The sequence below is a fragment of the Spinacia oleracea genome, chromosome 5 (assembly GCF_020520425.1).
Source record: "Spinacia oleracea cultivar Varoflay chromosome 5, BTI_SOV_V1, whole genome shotgun sequence".
In the NCBI taxonomy this organism is placed as follows: Eukaryota; Viridiplantae; Streptophyta; class Magnoliopsida; order Caryophyllales; family Amaranthaceae; genus Spinacia; species Spinacia oleracea.
Genome location: NC_079491.1, coordinates 106728164 through 106734400, shown reverse-complemented (window position 1 = coordinate 106734400; position 6237 = coordinate 106728164).

The following is a 6237-nucleotide window of genomic DNA, read 5'->3' as shown; positions in this document are numbered from 1 at the left end:
GTTTTGAAGATTCCTTCCTGATTTGTACTAGCATTCTGCTAATACTCATTGCACTAGGCATTGAATGTGGACTATTTTACACCATAAAGAGGAAGATTTTGAATCATCCTCTGGCCAGGCTTACGCTTGGCGCCATCCCAGCGCCTGGCGCTGGACTTGCTTTTTGGTACAGCTTCGAAAATGCAACTTTTTGTATAAATAGGATGCTTGGGATGAGGTATTCAGTGCACCTCTCTTTCTTCTTCTTGCTTTAGTTTGAAATATATATGGCACAAAGTTTTGAAAAGGACTTGCATGAATGGCTCTACTCTTTTAACAAATCAGAAAAGAGAGAGCTAGATGGTATGAATATTAAGGTGTTAGCCTCTTTTAGATTCATTAAACTGGATTTGAACTTTCTTCATGCTGCAACAGGCTTATGGGATGCTCAAACCCATGTCTTTCGGTTCAAAATCGATGAGATATGTCCTTTACCTGAGGAACTTGGCGCTATTATCGGGTGACGGACTATAGATGAACGTTGTATACCGAGTATCGAAGAGCATTTATTTTCACCTTTTGGGAGGTTCTTATGATTGGAGCTCCCAAATTTGAGCTCCATTGTATATGGGCGGGTGTCGATCTTACCCTTCTCGTTGCCTATTTTGCATAAGGTATGTGGTATGAGGGCTTTGCATTTTTGCCTGTTTGCCCGCTTCTTATTTTCCAAACAATGGTCTCGAAATTGCTCATGCTACTCTTGTGGATGTAGTGGAGCAATCCACCCTTGGGAAAGACCGGATGCCATTAGTGATCGGAGAGACATTGATGAGTCTTGACAAGGCTAAAACCGACCCTTCTTCTATGCTTTCGGGAAGTCTGGTGCTTCTTCAGGTATGTATTTGCGATTTCCTTTTGAATTTTGAATTTTTAACTTGAATTTTGAATTGGTTAATTGAATATTGCCCATTTTGTATTTCTCCAAGATTTGGCTTTTGGATAGACTCATGCTGGTGGCACCACCGGAGAACATGTAGGGCTATAATAAGAAAGGCTTCACTATGCGGCCTTTGAGATATGGCCGACTGTCTTTGCATGAGTGGGAGAGCATACTCCTAGAGTCTTCCATCAGATGGGTGGTTCAATGGTGGGGAATTGTTTCTATGAGGTATGCACTTGGCTCTTCCGTTTTGAGGGTGCCCAGCCTTACTGTTATGAGCTTTTACTCTCCTGTTGGAGTGATGAGGCAATATGGCTTGAGGCAAGAAATTCCGCATTGTGCCATGGAGAACCCGAAGCCCATTATACCGAATGCTAACCGCCTTAGGCGGTGGATAAGGTATTGGGCTTCCAAGCCTTTTGTGAATGTTCAATTCCCATCTGAGCCTGCTACTCTTTCTGCTGGGTATGTTGTATGGATGAATTAAGGTTTTTGAGCCATTTGTACTTGTTCCAATTTTGAATAAAATCATCATCATTTTCTTTGAAAGTTGTGTCCAATTCGCTAGAACATGCTTTTCTTTTATTGCACATTTGGAATACAGAAGACAATATTGTTTGAATGACATATTTGGACTTGCATTTTGAAAAAGGTATTTGTACTTTGATGATTTTTAGAACGCTTTTAATTAAGGAGACTTGAATTTTTTGAATATTAAAGTGGTCGGGCCTCGATATGAGGTTGCCTACGTGTTCTGTTAAAGAATCAGGCCTAATGTAGTTCTAAATACAAAACTTTTTGAAATGCATTTGAATCTAGAGATAGAATTTCTTGAATTTATCCATGTTAGTGAAAGAAAGTAACTCAGTTTCATCGACATCTGTTAGCTCAACTGCTTCCCCAGAGAGGATCTTTTTGACAATGTATGGTCCGGCCCAGTTGGGTCAGAATTTTCCCCTTGGATCTGCGACACTTTTGCTAAGGGATTTCATGACAAGCTCTCCTTCTTTGATGTTGTGGGGTTTGACTTTCTTGTTGAAGTGTCTGGCAACTCGGCGTTGATATACTTTGACATGATGGGCGGCCTGGAGCCGACATCCATCTAGTAAAATCAGCTCATCATATCTAGCCTGTACCCATGCAGCTTCTGGTATTTTCCTTTCTAGAACTATCCTTAGAGAAGTAACTCTAATTCGATCTGTTTCACGACTTCCATTCCATAGACCAAGGAAAATGGGGTTCCCCCGGTTGAAGTGCAGATTGAAGTTCGGTACCCCCCTAATGCAAAGTGCAGTTTCTGTGGCCAGTCCTTGTAGTTCTTTGTCATTTTCATGATGATTTCCTTGACATTTTTGTTTGCTGCTTCAACTGCCTCGTTTGTGTGTGGGCGATAAGGCGAAGGCCGGTGATGTGTAATATTGTATTGTGTGAATAAGTCCTCACATTCACCTTGTAGGTTCCCTGATCACTGACGAATTAGTTAGGGATGTCGTAACGGCAAATGATGTTTTCTTCGATGAATTGGGCCACTTGCTTGGAGCCTAGCACTTTGAAGAATCTGGCTTCGACCCATTTGGTGAAATAGTCGATAGTGACTAGTATGAACTCATGACCCCTAGTACCTGTTGCACAGATTTTTCCGATGCCTTCGATACCCAGGTGGAGAAAGGCCAAGGAAGAGTGAGAGTATAGCAAAGCTGGCAAAATGTGTCTTAGATTAGCACATTTTTGACATGTGGGACACTTTTTGACAAAGAAGTGACAGTCCCTTTCGAGCGTGGTCCAGAAATATCGAGCCCTTATGACTTTGAGAGCTAACATCCTCCCATTTATATGATCGAGTCCCACAGACGCCGACATGTATACTTTTCATGACCTTTTGAGCTTTTCACTTGTCAACACACCGATGATTGAGGCCGCCAGGAGCCCTTTTGCACAAAATACCACACTCAATGACAAAGTTGGCCGCTTGAAGGAGCAAATCTCTTTGGTTTTTGCTTTAGAAGTGGGGTGAGTATTCAGAAGTTTTTAGATATTTTAGACTGTCTGTGAACCATGGTCTTTCTTCCACAAGTTCTTTCCCATCAATAATATAGATATATGTTGCTTCTCATCGAGTTTCAATGATAAGGGGCGTTTCAGTCAAGCCATTCGGAATATTTATCATTGAAGCCAGTTTCGCCAGCGTGTTGACGAATTGGTTTTCTTTCCTTGAAAGGTATGTATATCGAAGGTCTTTGACTTACTCTGAGAGCTTTTCAAGATAGGATAGATACAAGGCCAGGCTTTCACTTTTGACTTTCCATTTCCCAGAAATTTGATTGATGATTAAGGAGGAATCCCCGTATACTCGAAGTTTCTGGACACCAAGAGCTATGGCGGCTTCCAGGCCGAATATGGAGGCTTCATATTCAATTGCATTATTTATAACATTGAATTGTAGTTTTGCAGAGATCGGAGTGTGAGTACCGTCAAGAGCTATTAGGATTGCCCCGATGCCACGTCCGTTCTTATTGGAAGCACCGTCAAAGTGAAGTGACCAGCTATCGTCACTTATTATTAGCGTTTGCTCATCGGTAAGTCATAGTTTTCTTTCTCGTCTTCGATAGGACAATCGGCCAAAAAGATAAGAGATTGCAGAGCCTTTGATAGATTTTTGAGAAAGGTACTTCAGGTCAATTCGGCTAGCATAACCAACCACCTTGATAGTCTACCATTAAGGGCCGATTTTTCAAACAAAAAATTGAGAGGGTCTACTTTGCATATCAAATGGACCACATGGGAGAGCATGTAATGTATGAGTTTCTTTGTAGTCCAAGCCAAGGCGATGCTGATTCTTTCGAGTTGAGTGTACCTGGTCCCGTACTCGAGAAGTTTCTTGTTTAAATAGTACACGACATTTTCCTTGCCATCGACCTCTGGGCGAGCATTGCCCCAACTGCTGAATCAGTTGTTATAAGATGGAGTCTAATTGTAATGCTTGTAATTGCTGGCTTTAGTACTGGAGGGTTTAAAAGGTAGTCATTGATGGTGTCAAATGCTTGTTGACGGTCTTCATCCCATATCTCGGGCTCATGTTTTTAAAACTTGTGGAACACAAGCTCACATATGATGGTGAGTTTAGAATTGAATCGACTGATGTATTGTAACTTGCCAAGGAATCCTCTGAAGGAAATAATTCCCTTGGTCCAAGTATGCATTCAATGTTAAGTCTAATAAATGCGGTTAAGTATTAATTAACAAGTTAATAGTTCAGTGCGATCAAGTGAGCTGAATGCCTAGCTAGAGGCCGCTTCAGTTCAAGTGGAATTAATGATATTAATCCACAGCTTACTCTTGACTGAACCCGTAGGGTCACACAAATAGTACGTAAACGGATCAAGTATTTAATGGCATTAAATACTCCATCTATCGATATTCGGAATCGATGGATCTTGGTTTCAGTGGGAGCTGAGATCGTCACAAGCAAGTGAATACTCCGGAAACGATGATATTGTCGGAAACGGAAATATGGATCGTATCGGAAATATAAATATTATCCAAGTCGTAGATGTTGCCGGAAACGGAAACATGGTACGTATCGGAAAATATTATCGGAAATGGAAATATTGCCGGAATCGGAAATATTGCCGGAAACGGAAATATTGTCAGAATCAGAAATATTATCGGAATCGGAAAAATAATTCCGGAAACGGAAATATTAAATATTTGTTCGAAACGGAAATTAATTCCGGAATCGGAAATATTAAATATTGTTCGTATCGGAAATGAATTCCGGAACCGGGAATTTAATCGGAAGCGTATCGTACGAATCAGCATCGGACGAGGCTTGCCGGACGAAGGCCCAGTACGAAGTCGGGCCATCGCCCAGCAAGCCAAACGCGCGCCACACGCCCAGCCAAGGCAGCGCCCAGGCCCACCGCAAGGCAGGCCCAGCGCGCGCCAAGGCCACGGCTGTGTGGGCCTCGTGGCGTGGGCTGCTGCTCGCACGCACGCGCATGGGCGGCCCTCGTGGCTGCCGTGTGTGTGTGTGTTTGTGTTCATGCACGATTCCTAAAGTTATTAGGATTTGGTATATGATTAAATTTCTATTCCTAAAAGGATAAATTAATTAATTAGAGTTCTTATAGGATTCTAAGTTTAATTAATTCATATCCTACTAGGATTCCAATTCCCTTTCCATACCTCTATAAATAAGAGCCTAGGGTCATAATTTATAGACATGGGATTAAAGTATTCTAAAGGTAAGTTTTTGAAAGAAAAATCAGCCATACACTTGCAAACACAATAGCCAAAATTCCTAGTAACCTTAAGGGCGATTCTAGTTGGTCTAACTTGAGGCGGATCCGGACGTACTGTGCACTATCTACGGAGGGAGGACATTTGGAGTCCTAAAGACTTGTTCTTGTTCGGTTCGGGCGCAGCTAGGGAGGGCACGCTACAAAGTGTATGCTCCTAAATTATGCTAAATGATCCGGACGTACTGTGCACTATCTACGGAGGGACGACATTTGGAGTCCTAAAGACTTGTTCTTGTTCGGTTCGGGCGCAGCTAGGGAGGGCACGCTACAAAGTGTATGTTTCCTGGCATTAAGGTTTTTCCGCATGATTTATGTTTTGTCATATGTATCATAACCTAACAGTGGTATCACGAGCCTCTTATTGTTTTCATAATCTAAATTGCATGAACATGGTTAAATTATACAAATTTGCAAGGAATTAAAAGGGGTGATTAATATTCGTAATTGTTAATTAATTGCAAATTGCATTTATTTAATTATATGTACGCAGTTTTTCGGCAGAATGTTCGTTACTCAACCAAATCGAGTGATTTTTATGTCAATTCCGCATGTAAAAGGCATTCTAAAATTTTGACAAAAATAAAAAATTTCGCCGAAACCCAGAATTCCCAAATTCGAAGCCTAACTATGACTTTTCGGAGGTTTTAGTTTTCCGAACGCAAAAGTTTGTAAATTTAAGATGTTAAATTAAATATTTGCGATTCCTGTTGATAAATCTTGAATTTTTGATTGACCTACTGTATATGTTTAACAAGTTTGAATTCCTAGCCTTGTTAATTATGCAATCTAATTTGTAATTATGATTAATTTGTTGAAAATTCGAATAATTTAGAATTGATTTGATTTTCATAATTAATTAATAATTTAATTAGATACCTATGATTGAAAACCACTATAAAAATTGTTAATTTGTGTTAAATTTTAAATTTTTATGACCTAGACTTGAATCCATGCTAATCGGAAATTAATTAATTAATAAATTTTCTATTTTTCGCCCTAAAATTATGAAATTAATAT